Raw genomic sequence first — 25,819 nt, forward strand, 5'->3', positions numbered from 1 at the left:
CCAATGGAACAGAATAGAGAACCCAGAAATGGACCCTCGGCTCTTTCGGCAACTAATCATTGATAAAGCAGGAAAAAACATCCAGTGGAAAAAAGACAGTCTCTTCAACAAATGGTGCTGGGAAAATTGGACAGCTACATGCAAAAGAATGAAACTTGACCACTCTCTCACACCATACACAAAGATAAACTCCAAATGGATGAAAGACCTCGATGTGAGACAGGAATCCATCAAAATCCTAGAGAAGAACATAGGCAGCAACCTCTATGACATCAGCCAAAGCAACCTTTTTCATGACACATCTCCAAAGGCAAGAGAAACAAAAGAAAAAATGAACTTGTGGGACTTCATCAAGATAAAAAGGTTCTGCACAGCCAAGGAAACAGTCAAAAAAACTAATAGGCAGCCCACGGAATGGGAGAATATATTTGCAAATGATACTACAGATAAAAGACTGGTATCCAAGATCTACAAAGAACTTCTCAAACTCAATACGCAAGAAACAAACAAATCATAAAATGGGCAGAAGATATGAACAGACACTTTTCCAATGATGACATACAAATGGCTAACAGACACATAAAAAAATGTTCAAAATCATTAGCCATCCAGGAAATTCAAATCAAAACCACACTAAGATACCACCTTACACCAGTTAGAATGGCAAAAATAGACAAGGCAAGAAACAACAATTGTTTGAGAGAATGTGGAGAAAGGGGCTCCCTCCTACATTGTTGGTGGGAATGCAAGTTGGTACAGTCACTCTGGAAAACAGTGTGGAGGTCCTTTAAAAAGTTAAAAATTGAGCTACCCTATGACCCACCCATTGCACTACTGGGTATTTACCCCAAAGATACAGACGTAGGGGCGCCTGGGTGGCATAGCAGTTAAGCGTCTGCCTTCGGCTCAGGGCGTGATCCCGGCATTATGGGATCAAGCTCCACATCAGGCTCCTCTGCTATGAGCCTGCTTCTTCCTCTCCCACTCCCCCTGCTTGTGTTCCCTCTCTCGCTGGCTGTCTCTATCTCTGTCGAATAAATAAATAAAATCTTTAAAAAAAAAAAAGATACAGACGTAGTGAAGAGAAGGGCCATATGCACCCCAGTGTTCATAGCAGCATTGTCCACAATAGCTAAATCGTGGAAGGAGCCGAGATGCCCTTCAACAGATGATTGGATTAAGAAGTTGTGGTCCATATATACAATGGAATATTACTCAGCTATCAAAAAGAACGAGTTCTCAACATTTCCTGCATCATGGACGGCACTGGAGGAGATAATGCTAAGTGAAATAAGTCAAGCAGAGAAAGACAATTATCATACGATTTCTCTCATCTCTGGAACATAAGAACTAGGAAGGTCGGTAGAGGAAGAAAGGGATAAACAAAGGGGGGTGTAATCAGAAGGGGGAATGAAGCATGAAAGACTATGGACTCTGAGAAACAAACTGAGGGATTCAGAAGGGAGGGGGGTTGGGGAATGGGATAGACCGGTGATGGGTAGTAAGGAGGGCACGTATTTGCATGGTGCACTGGGTGTTATACGCAACTAATGAATCATTGAACTTTACATCGGAAACCGGGGATGTACTGTATGGTGACTAACATAATATAATAAGAAAACATTAAAATAAATAAATAAATAAATAAATAAAATCTTTAAAAATAAATAAATAAAAATAAACATTGAACATAAAGGCAATAAAGCCTCTAATTCACTCACGTAAAGCCATATTTAAATTTACTTTCTTAATTATTTTTCTGGGGGTAAGGCCTAAGCGGGGGTGACATACATCCTGCTGCTCGTGGACAAGACTACTGATCATCAAGCCCAGTGTTAGGTAAACTGAGAGAAATGTTGGCCTGCCTACTCTTAATAACCCGTAGATAAACCTTCAATGGTACTTCTGGGGATGGGATCACTCTGGGTCTTCAGGAACCTTCTAGAAAACACTCTCCCCTGGCACCCTGTCTCATATTTCTATCAACAGACTGCCCCAGCCCAGACTGTTAGTGTCTGGAAGGCAAGAACCATTTGTTCCTTTGTATTCCTAGCAGCTGCTACAGTACCCAGCACGTTTAATGGTAACTGAACTGAACCAAACATGTCTAGGGCCATGCGCACACTATACTTAAGGTACAAATGTGTTCCCTCCGATGTGTTTACTGCTAGAGTTTCACCTGATTTCCAATCTGTTCTAATGTTTCTGATTCCCAGTCATATATCCTATAGCCTCCATTTCCTTTTCCCACAACCGTAACTACCATCTTGCCTCTATCCCATCTGGGAATGTTCCCGTTCCCTAACCCTAAGCCTACTGAGAAGCAGGTATTTCCCTGGTTCTCAAGATAAAATTTGGCAAGTTTATTTGTGTTTCTCCAGATTTCCTCAATACAAGGTTCGATACAAGCCTGACCCTTGGTCCTGACATGTTATGCTTCCCCCTTGGTTCAAGGGTTTCCCCAGATATTTCTCTAGAAACCTGAGTATATTGCATGATGAGGTGGAAAAGCTTACACTGCTTTTCAAATCCTAGTTCTGTCACTCACCAGCTCCACGATACTGAATTAAGTCACTAAAGCACTTTTGAGTCTTGTTTTCCTTAGTTATAAATTCAGAATAATAGCGCTCATCTCAATGTCATTATAGTGATTGAGATAAGTATGTGAAAAATCTCTGCCATATAGTTACTGTCCCGGACACATTCCCCTTCTTTTCCACGAAGTGGTTTACAAATTGATGAAAAAACAAATGAATGGCTTTCCCAAGCCGCAACACTCACCTTATTTATAGAAACCTGCACTACCTGTTTCTGAAGACAGGGGCAAATCAGCTCTCTTAGTAGCTTGCCTTGGCCTGTCTCTAACGTTGTGCTCTTCAGGTGTGTCCTAGTATGTCCTGATCGAAAGCCAAGGCTAGTTGTGCCAGTGATGTAGGTCTGTGATGGTTCCTCTTACTAGGCTCCATGAGGCCTTCGGATATGCCAAGGCCTGGCCTTTCGATGATAGCCATCTATCAGGCAATAAAAGCACCTACATAGGTAACAATTACACATGGTAGAAAGCGATGATATGACATAAAGGAGATGTATATAAAAAATGCTATGCCCGTTTCGTAAAGAAAAATTACAGCTAGAGAAGATCAAAAATGGCTTCGCTCATTCAGTCGGTAGAGATTGATCATAGATATCTCTGTGCAAGGTATTAGGTTAGACACTGGGGATGCAAAGATTAAGATCATACTTGCTTTTGAGAAGCTAAGAGATCAGGAGTTGAAGAATAAAACAATTGGAGTACTATGTGGTAGGGACTGTTTTGTTTGTATAGTGGTATGTTCAGTTTGTTTTGGAAACAGAGATCAAGAGTGATTAACTCAGGGGCGCCTGGGTGGCACAGCGGTTGGGCGTCTGCCTTCGGTTCGGGGCGTGATCCCGGCATTATGGGATCAAGCCCCACATCAGGCTCTTCCGCTATGAGCCTGCTTCTTCCTCTCCCACTCCCCCTGCTTGTGTTCCCTCTCTCACTGGCTGTCTCTATCTCTGTCGAATAAATAAATAAAATCTTAAAAAAAAAAATTTCTGCTGTTGCCAGTTAATGTTAACATGACTAAATTGCAGAGACAATTCTTAAGAAGTTTAAGTAACTCATGGGGTGCCTGGGGGGCACAGTCTTTAAGCGTCTGCCTTCGGCTCAGGGCGTGATCCCGGTGTTATGGGATCGAGCCCCACATCAGGCTCCTCTGCTGGGAGCCTGCTTCTTCCTCTCCCACTCCCCCTGCTTGTGTTCCCTCTCTCGCTGGCTGTCTCTATCTCTGTCGAATAAATAAAATCTTTTAAAAAAAAAGAGTGATTAACTCAGTTATATGAATAGTATAAGGAAGAAATTATGTTTGAGCTGTGTCTTGAAGTATAAAGAGGAGTTATCAGAGAAGATGGGGAAGGACATTCATTAAGGAGTTGCCTTTCTATCTTGAAAACATGGGAAGAATTTAGACATTCAGACGTGAGGGAAATCTAGGACTGTATCAACAAAGGTACCAAAATTAGAAAACATGAAGTGAAATAGTGCTGACTATAGTATGGGTGAATAAAAAGGATTAATGAATTTGATCCAGTTTGTGGTGGGATTTAAGACAATGAGAAAAACTATTAAAAATCTTCAAACTAGGGCGCCTGGGTGGCATAGCGGTTAAGCGCCTGCCTTCGGCTCGGGGTGTGATCCCGGCGTTCTGGGATCGAGCCCCACATCGGGCTCCTCCGCTAGGAGCCTGCTTCTTCCTCTCCCACTCCCCCTGCTTGTGTTCCCTCTCTCGCTGGCTGTCTCTATCTCTGTCGAATAAATAAATAAAATCTTTTAAAAAAATCTTCAAACTAGGACATGATAAGGTTAGAACTTTGATTTAAGAAGATTAATCCCAGTTTTCTACAGGAGAGGTTGGATAAGGGCACATTAGGAAGAAGGAAGGCAGTCCGACCATGAAGATAGCTGCATGGAGGTGATGGGGGTGCTGTGCCTGGGTAGCTTAGTTGGTTAAGCATCGGACTTTCAGCTCACATCGTGATCTTGGGGTCCTGGGATCAAGTCCTGCGCTGGGCTCCCTGCTCAGTGGGGAGTCTGCTTCTTTCTCTCCCCCTGCTCCTGCTCTCACTCTCTCTCTCAAATAAATAAACAATCTTTTAAAAAACATAAAAGATAAGGCTTGGGGAAAGAAAACATTCAGCTTGGACACACTAATTTTGAGAGTCTTCAAAAGAGCTGTTGCCACAGACTGGTAGAAACAACAGACAACATGATACAAGTTGTTAAAGGGAAATGGGAAGTGAGAAAACAGAGGCAGCAAATGTGACTGCTTTTTTGCAAACTTTGGCAATGAAGGAAAAGCCGGAATGAGGTGAAGGGTTTCCAGTGTATGACAAACTGGGGAGACTGAGTTTATAGATGAAAGAGCAGACTGGAAACTGAAGGGTAAAGAGGAGAGAATAAGTGATGGAGTGAGGTCATAGTATGAAACATCTCTGTGACAAGAATTCCTAGGCATGGGGCGCCTGGGTGGCACAGCGGTTAAGTGTCTGCCTTCGGCTCAGGGCGTGATCCCGGCATTATGGGATCGAGCCCCACATCAGGCTCCTCCGCTGGGAGCCTGCTTCTTCCTCTCCCACTCCCCCTGCTTGTGTTCCCTCTCTCGCTGGCTGTCTCTATCTCTGTTGAATAAATAAATAAAATATTTTTTAAAAAAAAGAATTCCTAGGCATAAGAGATAAAGGATCTCAGATTCTACCTCAGATGATCTCAAGGGTTTTGGTTTTTTTTTTTCCTGTGTGGAAAATCTCACCCTGTTTTACTTTTTTCCAGTCCCTTGGCAATTAAACTAATTTCTGACTAGCTTGCAACATGGCCTAGTTAGTAAGAGACACTTTGCCGAAGTAAAGTGGGAGTTGTGTAATTGCTTTCCCTAGTATTCCTGCTGCAGAGAGCTGCTTGTTCAACTACTTCAGATTTGATACCACAGTGCTCTGTGACTGGCTCTTCAAAAATAGCTCTTCAATTTGGATAGATGTTAATTTTCATAACTTTCCCAACTCAGACATTTTAAAAGTTGGGAGTAAAACAATAAGGCCTCTAGAAGAAAACATACAAAGATTTCTTAAGTAGAACGTAAAAAATACTAACCACAAAGAGGGGTGGGGAATGTGATAAATTGAACTATTAAACAATTATAATTTTTTTATCAAAAGACACCAATAAGACAAAAAAAAAAAGGATGAGAAGAGGAGAAAAAAGATGCTCTCAATATGTAAATAAAAAAGACTCAGGGGTGCCTGGGTGGCGCAGTCGTTAAGCGTCTGCCTTCGGCTCAGGTCGTGATCCCGGCGTTCCGGGATCGAGTCCCACGTCGGGCTTCTAGGCTGGGAGCCTGCTTCTTCCTCTCCCACTCCCCTGCTGTGTTCCCTCTCTCGCTGGCTGTCTCTCTGTCACATAAATAAATACAATCTTTAAAAAAAAAAAAAGAAAAAGAAATTCAATATCCCTCAATAAAGTTTTAAAAAATAATAATAATAAATAAAAAAAATAAAAAAGACTCATAGCCAGAACATATAAAGAATTTCTACAAATCAATAAGAAAAAGCTCAATTATAAAATGAGCAAATAGGCATTGCTCATTGAATAGGCATTTCACAAAGGAGACTATTCACAGGACCAACAAACATCTTAAAAGGTATTCAACTTCGTTAGTCATCAAAGAAACGTATATTAAAACCCAAGATATTTTAGCCAAAATGGCTGAAATGAAAGCAGAAGAATACCAAGTGTTGACAAGTATTTGGAGCAGATAAAACTCTCATACTTAGCTGGTAAAAGTATAAATTGCTACAATCCCCTTTGAAACCTGGTTGTATCTGCTAAAGCTGAACAAATAATGTATACTCCATTACCCAGCGATTCCAATCCTAGGTGCATACCCAGCAGAAACAATTGGATTCTATCCAAATGTCCTACAGCAGGATAGATGAGGAAGTGTGGCATATTCATACAATGTAATATGACTCTACAATGAGAATTAATGAACCACAACTCCACACAACAATATGGATGAATTCTACAACATGAGGAGCAAAGGAAGTCGGTGACTAAAGAGTTCGTGTCATAGAATCCATTTGTATAAAGTTCAAAAATAAGCAAAGATAATCCGTTAGAAAAGAGGATAGTGGTTGTCCTTAGTAAGGAGCAAGGGATATCTGAGGTTTAGTAACATCTTTTTTTTTTTAAGATTTTATTTATTTATTCGACAGAGACAGAGACAGCCAGCGAGAGAGGGAACACAAGCAGGGGGAGTGGGAGAGGAAGAAGCAGGCTCATAGCGGAGGAGCCTGATGTGGGGCTCGATCCCATAACGCCGGGATCACGCCCTGAGCCGAAGGCAGACGCCCAACCGCTGTGCCACCCAGGCGCCCCTAGTAACATCTTTCTTGATCTGGCCGTCATTACCCAGGTGCATTCAATTTGTGAAAATCCATTGAGATGTACATTCATGATTCGTGCACTTTTCTGTATGTAGACCTCAAGATTTTTTTTTTAAGTAAGAGGTCTGAAGTTTGTCATAACAGGTTTTCATAATAGGTTTAAATCAAGACAAGACCAAGATTGTAATTTACCATTTTCCCTCTGATTTATCCATTTATTACAGCTTTAATAATGCTTCTCATTAGTCTCTACCTTCCAAATCTCCGACTTTTCAGTTCCTCACATCTTGGAACTCTTCAGTGACTTCCACATTAGAGAGTATGATAGCAAGTTCTGTACTTTGTGGTCTTTGCTTTTGTGTGATAGAGCACAGGGTATCTCCCTTAAAATCCACAACGCTAATGAAATTGCTCAAATAACTAGATGTATAATGACATCCATTTAGTTTGGAGTTCACGCTCCAACACTACTCTAATTAGGGACATCCACATTTGGTCAGTACCTTGGTGCTTTGCTGCCACATTCTCGTCTTCCAGGCTCCTTGAGGACATTCGGACATTATCATCAAGTTCAAGAGAATGTAATGATAGTGGAAGGAGGATTGAAGTCAGGAATCCCTCGTTTTTGGCAGCATCCTTTTTAATAAATTATTCAACATCCAGGAGACAATTATACAAAAATACCTTCAATATAGACATCTGGGTACGAGAGAAAAAAGAAATAAGAAAAAAATGAAATGAGAACTAAGTTTTTAAGAGTAAAAATAAGCTTAACATCATGGGGTATGATTTTTTTAAACAGTACATTGCTGGTTCAGAAGGTATGCAAATTTTGATTTGCATTTCACCCAAAATATGATTTGGAGAGAATAGGCATTTTAGGGGTGCCTGGGTGGCTCAGTTGGTTGAGTGTCTGCTTCAGCTCAGGTCATGATCTCAGGGTCCTGGAATCGAGCCCCGTGTTGGAGTTGGCTCAGGGGGGAGTCTGCTTTTCCCTCTCCCTCTGCCCCTCACCCCTGCTCGTGCTCTTTCTCTCTCTCATGCACTCTCTCTCTCAAATAAATAGAAAATCTTTTCTAAAATAAGCATTTTAAATAATGTTCCATTCTCTAATCCAGCAACACGATGTGTCTTTTCATTTTCCTATTCTTTTACGTAAAGTTTTTAAGATTTCTCATTTAGACCATGCTTATTTCTTATTAGGTTAATTAATTTCTAAGTAAACCTAAGCAAAGACTTTGAGATTCCTAGAACTCTGCTCCCAAAGGAGCCTGAGTGGGCAGACAGTAAGTCCTTTTTCCTTTTTTTTCCCCCCTCTTTAAATTGTGCATCTTCTAGTACAATTCGGAGAGGAACAAACTCTTCCTATTCCTATAACCTCAGATAATTCTGAAGTCAAGAAAGGAACCATGGTTGTGTTTTAACACTCTTGTGGTTGGGGTGAAAATATTAGTATCTCTAATTAACTAATTTTCTCATTATTATTGTTCTTCTATAGTACCCCCTTTAGGTCCAGGCAACGGGGGTCTTTGCTGTGTGTTCCCTGCTGCAGACGGCCCCCTATTCTCCCAACCACACAAAAAAACTCAAATTATTAAAGAACACAGAAGTCCTCTGACACTCAGAATCAGATGAAACCCTCAGCAGCCAGTCCCATAATTAAACTCATTGAGTTTCCAGGGAAGAATTTCACATCTCGAGCTCTGTCTCTGAAACAAAAGGCCACTTTGTTCAGATGCCACAAAGCAGAAGTTCCCAAGACCTCTTTACACTTAAAATTGAGGGCCCTAAAGAGCTTTTGTTTTTGTAGGATACATCTACCGACATTCACTGAAATCTAAATTAAAACAAAACAAAACAAAAAACAGGGGCGCCTGCATGGCTCAGTCGGTTAAGCATCTGACTCTTGATTTCCACTCAGGTCATGATCTCGGGGTGGTGGGATCAAGACCCCCGACGCAGGGGGCTCAGAAGGAGTCTGCTTATCCCTCTCCCTCCTCTCCCCTTGCTTTCTCTCTCTCAAATAAAGAAATAAAATCTTAAAAAATAATAATAAAATAGATGTTAAAAAACTGAAGAAAATATTTACAAGTCATTTAGAAGTAATAAACCCACTGCATGTTAATACAAATAATATATTTTTATGAAAAAAATATATTTTCCCAAACCAAAAAAAAAAAAGAAGAGTGACATTGTTTTACATTTTTTGCAAATCTCCTCAATGTCTGGCTTAATAGAAGACAGATGGATTCTCATCTGCTTCTCCATTTAATTTGTTAGAATATCACACATCATACAGCCTCTGGAAAATTCCACTCTACATTTGTTAAGAAAATGAAAGTGAAAGCACAAATGATGCCTTAACACTATCGTGAAAATAGTTTTGACCTTGTGGCCCCCCGAAAACAGAATTGGGAACCTCCTGGGATCCCAGACCACAATTTGAGAATCACAACCAGATAGGATTGGCAATTTCACATGGTTCAATCTAGTATACGACTCCTCCCTCAAGATATTCGTTGCCAACAAATCAAACAAATACATCTCTTTATATATAGTATGTGTTGCTTCTTTTAAAAATTCTTTAAAATTGACTTTTTATACATTTAGTAATGTCTGAGTAAGTACGACACATATATTCAACTTTTATCCAAAAATATTTCTGAAATCAGAAAAATATACCAGTAGAAAAGCACTAAAGGAGAAATGATACATGTGGGAAATTCAGGAAGAATGACGAATATACATATAAGAACATTTTTCATTTTGCCACTCAAAAAGAAACCCCCTCAAAGCAACATTGGATACTATTTTTCGATACTCAAAGTGACAAAATGATGGGGTTTCTGATTTTTTAAAATATGACTCCTTATCTTTCATCATCACATTTAACGTTCTGAAGCTTTTGGGGAAATGAGCGAAAGTCTGTCAGGGTCTGAGCTAGTTCAACTTCACCGAAGGCTGTTGGGTGACAGGTATGAAACAAGCTTGGGGTTTGCCATGCCATTTGTCCCAGGAACTCCACTTCTGCAAATTTACTCTAAGAAGTTTAATCATGGATGTGCTACTATTTGTGTGACAAATACAAAAGGATATGTATTTCTATATTCAGTAGTTTTTATCATACATAATATGCACAGGGCTGCATGCAGCTAAGAGAAGAGGAACCTTTTTCTGAATTGTTCAAAAGCATCAATTGGACTACTGAGAGCCCTACCAGAAGGACTGAGATTGTGACCAGTACGTATTTTCTTCTGCCTACTCTGTATTTTCTATATTTTCTTTTTTTAAAAGATTTTATTTATTTATTTGACAGAGAGGTAAGGAGGGAGGGAGGGAAGGAGGGAGGAGGAATGAGCAGAGGGAGTGGCAGGCGGTGGGGGAAACAGGCTCCTGGCTGAACAAGGAGCCCAATGCGAGACTCGATCCCAGAACCCTGGGATCATGACCTGAGCCGAAGGCAGACGCTTAACTGACTGAGCCACCCAGGTGTTTCATCAGTGAATAACTATTACTTTTGCAAAAGAAAAAAAACCAATTATCTTTAAAATATATCTTTTTACAAGCAGACAATTGATGGTAGTTGAAGCTAGGTGATGGGTACAGGGGTATTCATTGTACTAGTCTACTTTTTTGTGGTTGACATTTTCTATAATAAAAGTATCTTTTCTAAAAAAAAAAGTATCTTTTCTGACACCCTTATAGATGCAGTATTTTATATAGCTTGCTCTGTCTTTAAATGAATCCATGTCTTTCACCATAATTGGTGCTTTGTTCTCAAGAACTCTAAAAGACTTAGTCCAATGCCTGAAGAGTCTCTAAAAGATTGACTTCAAAGTTATACAATAAATATCAGCCTCTGCTCATTTAACCTGGAATGTTTAAGCAAGATTAATAAAGACCTTTCAGACTCCAGAACCTTACCTCAAGTACCTCAAGTACCCACTTAAAATGTAAGACTGTGGGAGTTTTCAATTTGCAAAAGATTTTGCAACAGTTCTTGGTTGGTAAGTTCTGACCTGCGGCAAAAAACTTGTTTCAAAACTAGACACAGAAACTCTCCATTTGCCCCCCTGTTATCCTTTCTTCAAGTAAATAAACTATTCCTTAAATTGATAATCTGTTTATTTGACAGTTATCAAAGGCAAAATTGTCATTTTCTGAAATGCTTGCTTGAGATTCAGCCTTTCTACATTAATTGTCCCTCCTGCTTCCGTCAACAGCCATGGGAATGTTTTCCCCCTCTTACCAAATGTGTTTATTTGCTCGTCACTGTTCCATCGCTAACTAAGGTTGCCTACTTTAACTTGAATGAGAATTTCCTTTTCAACCTCAAGTCTGTCACTTTAAGAGAGACCGATCACATTTTATCTCTAAGCCCTGGACCCATATATCCAACTTTTCTAAATATCTAATTCCATTTGGAGGTCGGCTAGCCACTTCTAACCTGCACGTTCAATATTGAGACCTCTCCTCTTCTCTCCCCAACCTGATCCTCTTCTAGTGTCCCCATCTTTTTTTTTTTTTAAGATTTTATTTATTTGTCAGAGAGAGAGAGAGTGAGCACAAGCAGGGGGAGTGGCAGGCAGAGGGTGAAGCAGGTTCCTTGCTGAGCAAGGAGCCCAATTCGAGACTCGATCCTGAGAGTAAGGCAGATGCTTAACCACCTGACCAACCCAGGCGTCCCTAGTGTCCCCATCTTAATGAATGTCTCTATCATCCACACCATGGCACAAGTGAGAGTCTTCAGTATCATTGTGCTGTTTCCTCCCCCTTGGCTCCTCCCCCACACATCTCCTCTCACCTGCCTCCCGGCTATTCGCTCTCAGCGCAGCAGGGTTTATCTTCATAAAAGCAAATTGGATCATGTCATCCCCTTGCTTAAAATCCTCAAGAGGCTTCTCATGGCTTTTAGGGTAAAAACTAAATCCTAAATCCAATATCTACCAGGTCCAGAATGACCTGGCACTGCCCACCTCTCTAGCCATTCTTAGCTCCTACTGGTTCCCCAAATATCCAGCACCTCCTTCCTGCCTCAGGGACTGCAAATACAATGTTTCCTCTACCCAGAAAGCTCTCCCCTCACTCCACTCCACTGCACTCCTAATTAATTCCCATTAGTCATCTAGAATTAAGCAGCAGCTAACAGTAGCTAATATTTGCAGGGAGCACTTATATGTTAAGTACTTCTTAGTTAATGAATAATTTAATCCTCACCGCCACACCGGGAAGTGGATACTATTATTATCATTTCCATTTGACAAATGACAAAAGTGAGGTGCAGAGAAGTGAAAAAGCTTGGCCAAGGTCACATAACTACTAGCTGGCAGAACCAGGATTCAAAAACAGGCATCTATTTCCGGAGCCTGTGCCCTCAAATATTACCCTATACAGCTCTGCCACTTGATCCAGGAAATCTTTGCTGTAGACCTCAAAATATACCTGTTGAATCAATGGCAGGAAGAAAGAAGGGAGGAAAGAGAAAAAAGAGGCAAAGAAAAGTGAAAGAGCTTTTCTTCCTATGCATGTCAAGTTGCACAGTCGGTTGATTTTCTGTCTTCTAAGTTTGAGATTTTCTCTTAGGAGTGGCCAAAGGTTTAGCTTCCTCAATTTGACACCATTTTTTAAAAATATTTTATTTATTTATGAGAGAGAGAAAGAGAGAGCGAGCGCACATGCACAAGGTACGGGAAGGGGCTGAGGGAGAGGGAGAGAGAATCTCAAGCAGACTCCCCACTGAGCAGGGAGCCAGACATGGGCCTCAATCCTAGGACCCCAGGATCATGACCTGGGCCGAAGGCAGACACTTAACAGACTGAGCCACCCAGGGGCCCCCAGTTTGACACGATTTGCGCAGGGAAGATATTTCCTTGAAGGCCTGAGGGCATAAGAAGAAACATTGAGTGTACAAGATACTATTATGTAGCAAGAAATAACTGGGAGAGATGCATTTAATTTGAAGGCATTTTTAGTAAATGTTATAAAACTCTTATAGACATGGGGCGCCTGGGTGGTGCAGTTGTTAAGCGTCTGCCTTCGGCTCAGGGCTCAGGGTGTGATCCCGGTGTTCTGGGATCGAGCCCCGCATCAGGCTCCTCCGCTAGGAGCCTGCTTCTTCCTTTCCCACTCCCCCTGCTTGTGTTCCCTCTCTTGCTGGCTATCTCTCTGTCAAATAAATAAATAAAATCTTTAAAAAAAAAAAAAACCTCTTATAGACAATCTAGAGCACTTCTGTGTCCCAATGAGGAAACATGCACCTTGTGGTTAGACAGAGACATTATGAACAGAAGGGTCTGATTCAAAGGCAATGTTTTGGAAGATTTTCAAAGGATCATCCATTAATATTTTATAAAGATCATCAGATCATCTGGCTGATAGACTGATACAGGGATCCATTTTGGTGGAGTGTATGGATTCTAAAAGGTCCACAAAGAGGAAAGGCCCCGGGGGTGGAGAGTAAGAAGGGAGGCTGGGTCAGCTGGGAATGACAGGACGGCAGCATGAAGGCAGAAAGTACCTGTGGAAGGAAAGAGTGGCAACAAGGGAGAAAGAATGATTTCAGTCCCTTCATTGCTCCCCCCATGTCAAGGACAAATTAAAATCTTTCAGACAGTCTGTAGCTTCTTAATCTTTCTATATGTGTTTACTTAGATTACAGTAGAGAATTGTTTCTGAAATGCTGCAACTTGCCAAACCTTGTGGGATCATTGCAAGATAACTGACACTTGGAAAACAACATTTGCTGAGTACTTCTTAAAGCAAGTATCTCATCTTCAGACTAATGGCCTCCAAGGCAAGACTTGGTCACACTGTATAGGAAGGGAACTGTCTTCAGCGGAACCCTTCCACTTTGCTTTCTCCCTTCTACCCTTGGTACACCCTCACCCTCCAACTCAGTTCAAGTGCAACACAGTGGCAACAGTGGGCTTACAAGTAGTCCCGGAGGAGCTGCAGAATGGGAGGCAAAGACAGACTGGGATTCATATTCTTCAGTTGACAGACTAAGAAACAAGTCATACACTAAGTAGGTTAAGTCCACAGTGCTAAGGGAACACAGAGGAAAAACTGAGGCAGGGATGACACTAGAGTCCAGGAGAGAGAACTCTTGAGGTGAAGATTAAAAGGAGGAGGGAGATTGCCAAATGGTTGGGAGGGGGATGTTTCAGGTGATCAGTGGGTACGGAAGTCAAGGCAAGGAAGCTAAGCTTGTTGAAAAACTGCAACTAGTTCAGCATGACTAGAAATTCAGGTGCCGTGGAAGCCTGCTAGGAGACGAGACTCGAGAGGGGAACATGAGAACCCTGCATGGTGCACTGAGGAGACATCATCTTGAAAGTGAGTGGCAGCTATTGAACATCTTAAGCAGAGAGGCTTTACTTGTCAACTAATCAAATTTTTCTTTCTTTTTAAAATTTTATTTATTTATTTATTTTGAGAGAGAGAGTGCACCAAGGGGGAGGGGCAGAGAGAGAGGGAGAGAGAGAACCTCCAGCAGACCCCCGGCTGAGTGCAGAGCCCAACGATTCCATGACCCTGAGACCACGACCTGAGACCAACTGAGCCACCCAGGTGCTCCAATCAATTTTTTCTTGATTGCCAGTTGTCTACCATGTGCCAGATTCTACACTAGATGCTAGAAATCAAAACAAGGTATTTAAAAGAGGGGAGAAAAGATTTATAAGGAATAATTCCATAAATATGACTCATGCTTAAAGGAAGCATGCGTGCAAGGGGCAAGAGGGTCATAGAAGAAGTGGCTTGTTCTGCCAGCCTCCTTCACAGAGCCCAGGGTGAAGCCTAAGCTGTGTTCTGAAGAACGAAAAATTTTCTAGGTGTACAGATAGTGCAAATGGCAGAGGTACAAAACAGCGTGGCAAGCTCTGGAAATGACCAAGGAGTTAGTATGAAAGGATGGGAAGATAGATGTCTAAAAAAGGTAGGTGAGGCTGGATACATTGATAACAGCCAGTTCATGAAGATCCTTGTGAGTATGCTAAGGGATTTGGACATGATGTGCAGATTACAGGTGTATTTGTCAGGAAATAACAGAAAAACAGAACCAATGGGAGATGATTAGATAGATAGATAGATAGATAGATAGATAGATAGATAAATTTGAAGGAATTGGGTCATGCAATTGTGGGGGCTGGCAATCCAAAAGCCATAGGACCAGCTGGCAGACTGGAGATTCAGGTAAGATTTGATAGATTTGATGTTGTAGTCTTGAGTCTGAAGGTTGGAAACTCAGGCAGAATTTCTAAATTTTTTTGCATTTAAGGCCTTCAAATGATTGGATAAAGCCGACCCATGTTATAGATATAACCTGTTTTACTTAAATGTTAATCACAGCTGGACAAATACTGCATGATACCACTTCTATAAGGAATCTAAAATAGTCAAACTCATAGAAGCAGAGAATAGAATGGTGGTTACCAGGGTCTTGGGAAGGGAGGAAACAAAGAGGTACAGGGTACCTTGTACTCCTTTAGTCAAAAGGTACAAGGTCTTAGTTACGGAAGATGAATGGGTCCTAGAGATCTACTGCATAGCACAGAGCCTGTAGTTAATGATATTGCATCATATACTTAAAATTTTGCTAAGAGGATAAATCTTATAAATGTTATCACATACTCATAAAAAATTAATAAAGAGGACAAGAAACTTTTTGAGGTGATGGGTATGTTTATGGCATAGGTTGCGGTGATCGTTTCACAGGTATATACTTCTCTCCAAACTCATCAGGCTGTATACCTTAAATATGTGTGGCTTTTTGTATGCCAATCATACTGCAGTCAAGTTGTTCAAAAAATAAAAATAAAAATGTGAATCACATCTAAAACACCCATACTCTAACCAAGGTAATACGTAAAATTAAACGTCACAATGGATAAAGAAGATGTGGCATATATATACAATGGACTATTAGTCAGCCATAAGAAAGAATGAAATCCAGCCATCTGCAATAACATGGATAAACCTAGAGGGTAGAATGCTAAGTGAAATAAGTCAGTCAGAGAAGGACAAATACCATATGATTTCACTCGTATGTGGAATATACGGGGAAATAAAACCAAACAGACAAAGAAAAAAAGAGACCAGAAAAACCAAGCTCTTAAATATTGAGAATAAACTGGTGGTGGCCAGAGGGGACGTAGTGGGGGATGGTGAAATAGGTGAAGGGGATTAGGAGTACACTCATGATGAGCTCTGAGTAATGTATAGATTCGTTGAATCACTATATTGTACACCTGAAACTAATATAACACTGTGTATTAATTATATTTGAATAAAGAAACGTAAACACCACAATGGAGAAACATATGGGCATAGATGACTGGTGGGAAGTTTATATATTTGTTAATGTATTTGGAGATCTAGAAGGAGGAGTGGGCTGAATAACATGGCAGCAGAGTGAATAAGTGGTAGTTGAAGTTATGAGATGAATGAAATACGCCATAAAGAATAATAGTGTGAGATAGGGGAGCACTGAGGATGGATGGTGGAAGACATCAACCTCTTAGGGATGCGGTGGATGAGGAAAGTGATGTCTTTGAAGGAGACCAAGAAGGAACTGTCCACAAAGCTGGAGAGGTACCAAGGGAGCATGAAGTCTCAGAAATCAAGAGAGGAGTTACAACAGATGCTAGAAAAAGACCAAGGGAGACAAGGACTGAAATGTCTCCACTGGATCTCGCATTTAGGAGGTCCTGGCAACTTCAGCAAGAAGAGTTACTCCTGAGAGAGAGATGAGAAAAGAGATTGCCTGAACTTAGGCATTTTTCTAAGAAAGTTGGCTATAAACAGAAGGAGGGTGAGACAGTGATGGTAAATGGTGATGTGGGATGGAAAAGTTTGGGTTTTGTGTTGTGTGTCTGTGGGCTGGGGGTGGGGTTAAGGTAGAAGAATGTGTTCATGTTCAGAGAGGAAAGGGCAATAACAGAGACAGAGATAGAAGTTATGGGGGGGGGCGCCTGGGTGGCACAGTGGTTAAGCGTCTGCCTTCGGCTCAGGGCGTGATCCCGGCGTTATGGGATCGAGCCCCACATCAGGCTCCTCCGCTATGAGCCTGCTTCTTCCTCTCCCACTCCCCCTGCTTGTGTTCCCTCTCTCGCTGGCTGTCTCTATCTCTGTCGAATAAATAAAATCTTAAAAAAAAAAACTTAAAAAAAAAAAAAGAAGTTACAAGGGGGAAATGGGGGCTAATTGACAAAGCAGGGTCCTGGATAAGGCAAAAGGGGATGAGATCTAGAACACAGATATCCTAGGACTACGAGATGGGTGGTGATACATAACAATTCTCAGAGGAAGACAGGGTTCTATGAGTGTAGCAGAATAATAAATCCTAAAGTTGGAGTCAACTTTAGGACATCTTACTTCATCCAGTAGTGTGCTAATGCCCTCCCTTGATCAATAAGATAGCTGTGGCCAAGAGTCCATAGTTCGCCTACTCATATGACAGTATCTTCTGAACTGTACTTCATTTTTTTTTAATTGTAAGTAGGCTCCACACCCAGCGTGGAGCCCACCACGGGGCTTGAACTCATGACCCTGAGATTAAGACCTGAGCTGAGATCAAGCTTCAGGCGCTTAAGTGACTGAGCCACCCAGGCGCCCCTAGAACCATATTTTAAACTTTGGGTAATAAGATTTCCAATTTGTGCCTTCCAGAAAGAACACTACTGTCTAACACAAATCTGTGAAAATAACAGGTTATGTCTCATTTCTCTATTTTTCTATTTCCCTATAAGAGAACCCACTACTGCTTATAAACACTACTGACTCTTTGGCTGTATATAAAGAGTCTAGGGGCGCTTGGGTGGCTCAGCTGGTTAAGCGTCTGACTCTTGGTTTTGGCTCAGGTCATATCTCAGGGTCCTGGGATCAAGCCCTGCTTCGGGCTCTGCACTGAGCAGAGAGTCGGCTTATCCCTCTCCCTCCCTCTCCCCCTCTGCTCTTCCCCGCCTTCTCTCTCTCTCTCTCTAATAAATAAATAAAATATTTAAAATAAAATAAGAGTCTAGTAAAGAGGTTTTGCTTTCATTTTAGACGTGAAGATGTTTACTTTCTTGTTATTGTTATGTATCACTTGCTAAAAATATTATTTTAACAAAAATAATAACACCTTTAAAACACATTTATAGAACCATGGCTATGACCAAAGTTTCTATTCTGCTAAAAAGTTAAATGTCCTTAAGTCTGCTCCTGACAGATAAATTCAGAAAACTGAGAAATGGAACTCAAGGTGTCCTTCAGAATTAGAATTGTAATATTGTATGTGTACTTTCTAACAGGCTTTTATTCCGTTTAAAATACTATAGGTGGTGTGACTCGCCTTCCAATTCAGCATTTTTTATGGGAGTTAGAGAAGTTTCGAGCTAGACTCTGACCATCTCATACCTTATACACAAAAAGTTTTACCCAGAAAACTGCAGATTAATTAATTAATGATTGTGTAAGCAACAATTACATCACCTTCAAGCGAGACCATTTGTGAATTGATCATTATCCCGCCCAGCCCTCACAGACTATAGTTTTTTGGAGTTTGCTTCCTGTTTTTACCCATATTCCACTGTCTAAATCTGTCTTCTAAATTATGCTTTCAGTTAGGCATTGGTCAGGGATAGCCAACCGAAGAAACATTGTTTTTTCAACGTCAGACACTTTTCTACACAAGGTGCTGCTTTGAAAACACTGTTGTCGTCCAAAAGACTTTTGTTGTGTACCAGAGACTTTCAACATTAGGGTTTTTGGCTGGAGGATGGGCATCCAGGTAGGAATAAAAACAAGCAAGGAGGCGGCGAGAGAGAAAAGCAGAAGTTCAACCGCTCTGTGGCCCATCCCTCCTAGAATACTGTAAAATTCTCATCCACTTGCTAGTGTGTGACTTACAAAGCAACAACAGCTAAGGTGCACACGGACTCCATTTCTTTAGTATCTGTTCCCCTGACATCAAGGAAATGCTGTGATTTTGAAGACATGGCTTGCAGTATGCCCAGCTGTGAGAAAAAAGCAGCTGTCCATGCTGGGACTAAGCCCACCCTGGGCTCAGGGGCTCTGCCCAGGTCTGACTCTGAAATCTGGAGCTCTTTCCTTGCCCTCAATGCCCAGTCTCCATGTATCCCACTGGCTCCTGCATTAACCCAGGAATACGTAGCTTGTATCTTCGCATTTTGCTGGGAACTTGCCCATAATAAACTGAATAAATTGGTTATAAGCAAAAACAAAACAAATATCTGGGGGACCTTTAGCACGGGTACTTTCCCTCGTGCACCCCTGTGTTCTCCTTTGGTAGGGAGGAGTTCGTATATGCAGCCTGCCTCTCAGCTGCCCAAAGCCTCCTTCGGAAACCTTGGTTCTCACAACACTCCCATCTTCCTTATTTTTACCTTCCAAATCCTATCAAAATTTACCTGCCCAGTGTTTAATCCTCTCTTGTTAGAAGAAAGCTGCCTGATTTCCGATAATAGCTTAACGCTAGGAGATAGAAGGTTTTCTTCGGGATATAACATTTTCATATGAAGGGGCTAGTCTTTGATGATGGCATTTCAGATACCATGATAAGTCAGAGAAGAGATTTTGAGATAAAGGGGTTAAAAACGACTTTGTCTGTCTGTCTGCCTGGTCTTACTACTAAACAGAAGACCAAATTAATTGTGGAAAACAAATAAATCACGGAAAGAAAGCAAGATTATTTCAAAGGCAACACACGTCAGTAGAAGTCAGAGAGCCATTGGCAATTCTGTAGTTTGTGTATCGAAGTGCCTCATTCAAATGGTAGGCTTGGAGTTGCTTTCACACAATTCTTCACAAAAAAGTTGATAAAAATGTTAACGGACCCCATTAAAGAAAGAATGGGGGGGGTTGCTGTTATTGAAAAGTGTTAAACCACTCCTCAATTTTCCCTCCTAGGTGCCAGCCACCTTTGCACTCAGGTAACATATTTATCGAGCACCTGTTATGTGCCAGGCATTTGTTAAATTTTTTTGTAACGAAATAAAGGATTTTTTTTATATACAAGATTATATGAAAGTCTTGTGTTTATCTATATTAAAACATAAGTTGTAACACTAGAAATTATCTATATAACCTATCAATGACATTATGTACATTTATCCTACATAGGAAGAAAATAATCACTTGACTACTCTATCTTTTCCATATAGTCCAATCATGAAACACTGGGAAAAATCTAATTATGCATTTTCCCCTATCCCAAATCATCACATTCCTAAACACACATAGATAAATAGGCTCATCCAGTCATCCCATTTTTATTCATGAATATGCTATACAAAGACAGACCTGGAGACACTTTATTATATTCTGAAATACCCTCACTTCTCTATAGAGGTACTGCATATTCGCTGAGGTACCTACCCCATTCACAGACTAATATGAGAGGAGGCATTGGAAGAAACATCAACCAGAACAACTGAGGTCACACATCTCTACCACAAGAAGAACCATTAAAGATGTCTGGGGCGTTGTACCTCTGCCCTTGGTGGATTATAGAATGACATAATGATGGATTTGGAACGTTAAAATATTCCAGAGGTAAGATTATAAACTCCCTAGTAACTAGATCAAGAATCTCATCATCTAATTAAAATTGCAAAAATCTTCGACAAGATTTCTCACAGAAAGCTATTTATTTATTTATTTATTTATTTATTTATTTATTTGGTATTTATTTATTTATTTATTTGAGAGAGAGCACAAGTAGGGAAGCAGCAGAGGCAGAGGGAGAAGCAGGCTCCCTGCTGAGCAAGGAGCCCAATGCAGGATTCATCCGACTCTGAGATCCTGACCTGAGCGAAAGGCAGACACTCAACTGACAGAGCCACCCAGGCGTCCCCACAGACAGCTACTTCAAAAATAAATTCAGATTGAAGAGCATGTTTTCTCATGACTAGGTGAAGTAACATTTCTTCAGGTGGAGTCTGGGACCACCAGCATCAGAATCATCACCATCTTAAAATGCAAATTTGTGGCTCCCTCGCCTTACCTACTGAATGCAAACTCAAGGTTCGTTTTTTTTTTTTTTTATAATGATTTTTTATTATATTATGTTAGTCACCATACAGTACATCCCCGGTTTTCGATGTAAGTCTCGATGATTCATTAGTTGTGTATAACACCCAGTGCACCATGAGGTTCGTTTTTATGCACACTTGTGGAACGACACACTAGTCTGTCTCCTGGACGACCCAGGTGCTCGGGTGCTCACTCTTTTCCTGCAGCCTAGCAACAAGCTGGCTCCGCAGAGAGCCTGTGAGGCCTGCAGACAGAAGCCAGAGTTGATAAGAAAAGCTCCTCAGGCAGCTGGTATCAAAAGCTTGTTTTTTAAACCAATAAGGTTGTAACCCCAAAAGGAAAGCACAGAGTTTTCCAAATCCACTAGGTGATTCCTGCTCCCTCCCTACTCTTCCATAAATATGGGAGGTGGCAAGGGAGTTAGGATTCCTCTTCTGGAACATTCCCTGCAGTGCAACCAGTCATGCCAGCCCAGGCACAGCTCTCCATGAGTTGGTGGGCAGCTGGGGGATCCTGTGTATTTCGTTAGCTCTGAGTCTGTAAATTTTTGTTTGGGGCCTGTGCTGTGTGTTTTTGTGCTTATTCAGGCCATGTATTGTTTGACAATACCGAAGTTGGAAAACAACTGTGTATGTATTATTTAATATATTTACCTATGAACTGGAAGAAGTAAACAGCCCATCAAAAATCATAGCCTTACTCCTCTAGATGACTTACATTAGATAGTCAGGAGTCATATAAGTGAAATAAATTGCATACAAATAAATACGTTACAGAAACACTTTTTGGAAGTTTTACTTGAAGAAATATCTACTTTAAATTCAATGCTTCCTTAAGCTAAAACTTAAGAGTTTCTTTTTGGAAAAATGTAGAAAAGGCTTAAGCATGTGTGTTGATTCTATGATCTCAATTTAATACATTTATAGCTCAAAAGTTCCTGTGTCTATTGACTAAAATTCTCCTGTTAGGGCACTTGGGTGGCACAGCAGTTAAGCGTCTGCCTTCGGCTCAGGGCGTGATCCCGGCGTTCTGGGATCGAGCCCCACATCAGGCTCTTCCGCTATGAGCCTGCTTCTTCCTCTCCCACTCCCCCTGCTTGTGTTCCCTCTCTCGCTGGCTGTCTCTATCTCTGTCGAATAAATAAATAAAATCTTAAAAAAAAAATTTCTCCTGTTGCCAGTTAATGTTAACATGACAAAATTGCAGAGACAATTCTTAAGAAGTTTAAGTAACTCTTTGATGACCTCAGTCAAGTAGGTGAAAATTTTGTGATAGGGTCAACAGACTGAAAACTGTCTTTTGTTGGGATGAAACCATGTGCACCACTATTTGTAATATTGTATTCTGAGTATTACATCTGTAAGGAAAATCTAAGGGAAGGAGGGAAGATCTAGAAGAAGACAAAATAACATCTTGAATGGGGAACCACCTAAGGAGAACATAATAGATTAAAGCTCTTTAGAAAAACAAAGGCAGAAAGGAGAGAAGACCTAAGTGTGATTTCATAAAGGGATGAAAAAGGTAAGCATAGTTGTTCACTAAATCCTGAAATCATAGAATGAGAGGGCATCTCTAAAACTTTATGGAGGTAAATTTATGCTAATTAGATAGAAGTATAACTCACGTAAAAAAATAGAACTCAAAATACTGTATAGTTGATTACTTACAACTTAAGGTAAACCAATGGCTGATAGATTCTTAGTGAAGTGCAAAGAATGGTGAGCTCCTAAACTCAGAAGTTGATATCCAAGAGGATAACCAAGACAGGCCACCCCTTGTCTGGTGATGCAAACCCTAGAGATAAAAAATATTTGATGGCCCATGGAACCAGCCAATATGGTAATCATTCTGATTTTAGAAAATAAAAACCAGATGAATAGAGAAAAATAGTAACTAGTAAAAGAACCACAGGATACTTGTTTGAACAGCTGTAATGAATGTTAGTACGTAATTTGTAAATTTTATCATACATATGAAAGGTAATTTTTTCATATAATATTAGCACATGGTTCACTTTTTGCATTATTGTGGGATAAACATGTTCTATGGACCTGTAGGTCCTATGTAATCTGTGCATCATTCCATCCCCACCCCTCTGAGATCATCATCTATCACTGTCCTCTTTGCTGTTCCTCCAGCACACTCACTTTTTCCTGCCTCACTGCCTTCACCTGTGCTGCTCCCATTGCCTGGATACTCTTTTTCCACACTTATCCACGGCTTGCTCCCTCTCTTCACCGAAGGTTCTATGGAAATAAAAGGCTTTTCCCTGGCTTTCCCATCAAAAATACCACCGTCTTCGCTGGTCCTTTACCCTGTTTGTTTTTTCCTTAGCACTTAACAATACCTGATGTAGTATATATATATTTGCTCATTATGTCTCCCCCACTAGGATGTAAGTCAGCTCTGTGTTGAGGAGGGACTTTATATCCCAAGTCCAAAACAATGCCTGGCATAGAACATGCATTCAGTAAATACTAGTTGAATGGAGGGAAGATGAACCAGGTTCAATAAATTTTGAACTGCTGCTTATGCTGGATGGCAAAGGAATTAAAGCCATGGTCAAATACAAGCCATGCCTTCTAAACAGCTAGTGACCCTTACTTAGATTACTTAGATTCTAGGTAACATAGATATTGTTGCTTGGTTTGTTACAACACAAATTTGAAAAAGAACTAGGGCTTATGATTCAATTCAATAAACAGTTTCATCAAGGTAACCCTGTTCCTTAAGCACTCTTATCAGCTAATACTGAAAAGTCCAAAGCCCACCCCCAGATTTCTGTGAATTTCCTAGGAAGGTTCTGTTTTTTTCCTGCTTTCACCAGCTTAGTTCGGTTTTGGAATCCTCTCATCATCTTCTCTTCTGCACCTGTTGACTCACAGGTGGAACTTCTTAGTTTTCAAGGAAACTCAAGCAAATTTGACTTACACTTTAAGGAAGTGGGGGAGAGTCCACTTATGGGGGGAATTGGAACAGTTAGAGCAAAAAAATAACTTTAGGTGAACGTTAAAGAGTCCTATTTATTAATCTTTTTCTGCCACACCACCGTAAGAGACTCTTCATTGGTTAATTCACTCTTACGGTTTCTCTTTTTCTCAATTGCCTCACATTTCTGGTGTCCCGTCTCTAAGACGGTCTTTAGAGAACTTCACACTCTTCTCCCTGTCTTGGTTCCTACTCCCAAACTCAGTTCTGGGTTGGTGTGTTTGTTTGTTAATACTCAAATTCATCAAGGTGCTCAGCAGAAAAAAACAAAACACACAAAAAAAACTCCAACAACTAACTTCCTTTCCTAAGATCCATCTTCAAAGGAGATGCAATTGTTTTCTTAGTTATGCAAAGTTTGCTAAGGTTAGTTGGTAGTTCTAGGCAGTACAGTATATTTCATATAGTATCAGTCTTAAATCTTTTGGGAAACAGCGTAAAGCTTAGGTATAAAAGAGGGGCCATATTTTTGCAGGTATTTCATTGTAACAGAAAGGAAATTAACATTTATTGAAAGACTACTATATGCAAAGCACTATATTTATAAATTACAAATTTATTGGACCCCTATCTGGCAGACACTTTTACTTAAGGCACTTACTAGACCTCACCCTCCAGTTTTCCCATCCATGAAACACCGGGACTGTCCCTGGGGACTTTGTGACCATGACCAACAAATCCATCCATGCAACTTTATCTTTACAAATAATTGGAGCATCCAATCGCTTTTTTCTAAGACAGTACAAGGATCACCTTGCGAGAAAGTTCAGACCTCTTGTTTTGTTTTTGTAAGACTGGGCCTTTAACTGGTGTTAAAATGTGAATATATAATGTGTTTTAGAATCGAGTTCCTTCTTTGACCAGAGGCGTGGCTTCGGAGAATGTTAACTTTCAGCCAGAATTTGAGGGGCTTCAAATCCCTAAGTCTCCACTCTGAAAAGTAAAATACGTAGGTGAGAGGCACAAAAGTCCTTACTTCCTCCGCGGCAAAGGCCAGAATGAGAGTAACACCAAAGGGCTCGAACAAGGCCGGACAAACGCCGAGGACAGGACTGACAGGTAAGCTCACGGAAGCTTAGTACAGCCTCGGCCCCGCCCCCGCCGCCCACCCAAAACGACCTCTTTAACCCTCCCCCTGGTGTTAGCAGGGCTGCGGAAGAGGAAGCAGTCACGGCCGCACGCGCGCGCAGCCCCTCCCCTCCGTGACGTTGGAGACGCGACGCGTCGCAACGCAGTGCTAACTGGGAAAAGGGGATGAGCTGGTCTGGCTTCCGTCGGGCTAGCGAAGGCTAATTCTTCGAGTTGGTGGAAGATGGGCCTTTCGAGAGGAGGCCGGCGTTAGTCAAGCGCTCCCGGCGCCACGGTGAGTGTGGGTCTGGGTCCTGGGCTTTGTTCCTCGTGAACCTGTCTGTATTGAACACCCTTTCCTTTCACAAGCTGCTGGTCACTGGGGAGACAAGTCCTGTTCGCGGAGGGGGTGGGACAGCCCCGAACATAGACTGGGCTTTTAGAGGAAGGGCCCAACCTCGAGTCTTTCCCGCTGCCTACCTAGGGTTGTCGAGTGAGTTTCGTGTAGTTTTTTTTTTTCTTTCAGGTTTTCCGGTCTTAGAAGGTGGCCTTGACCATTCTTTGTTCTTCTTCGACAATTAGACCCGACTTTGACCTCCTTCCTCTGGCCTCTGTTTTCTAATTTTCTGCTATCGAGCTACAGTCCCAGGCCTTTAATACAGCCCCTCAGAGTGTTTCGCAATACCTTCTCTGTCCCAAACTTAGTTTTAGTGAAGTCCAACCATGAGTTTAAAGAACCTATAAGCTGCATCAGTTAAAACTATGACTT

General features: G+C 41.1%; 1 protein-coding gene and 1 long non-coding RNA gene across 4 annotated transcripts in view; one reads left to right on the forward strand and one right to left on the reverse strand.

Moving 5' to 3' along the window:
* Positions 1-499: 499 nt before the first annotated feature.
* Positions 500-25,058, reverse strand: LOC123801826 (uncharacterized). 2 transcript variants are annotated; one of them, XR_006782342.2, is made up of 3 exons: positions 24,959-25,058; positions 7,464-7,659; positions 500-5,989 (listed from the first exon to the last, which is right to left on the reverse strand). It is a non-coding gene; the product is annotated as an uncharacterized LOC123801826 (long non-coding RNA). The 2 variants fall into 2 exon arrangements; XR_015723172.1 differs by lacking the exon at positions 24,959-25,058 and adding an exon at positions 11,765-11,976.
* Positions 25,059-25,200: 142 nt separating this feature from the next.
* USP8 (ubiquitin specific peptidase 8) overlaps positions 25,201-25,819 on the forward strand; it is a 74,250-nt gene continuing 73,631 nt past the window's right edge. For both annotated transcript variants that reach the window (XM_045812026.2, XM_045812027.2), the window contains exon 1: positions 25,201-25,345. The gene's annotated coding sequence lies outside the window, so the exon portion shown is untranslated. The remainder of the gene's footprint in view (positions 25,346-25,819) is intronic.

Source organism: Ursus americanus, chromosome 36 (genome assembly GCF_024610735.1).
Source record: "Ursus americanus isolate L20-20 chromosome 36, mUrsAme1.1.p, whole genome shotgun sequence".
Lineage (NCBI taxonomy): Eukaryota > Metazoa > Chordata > Mammalia > Carnivora > Ursidae > Ursus > Ursus americanus.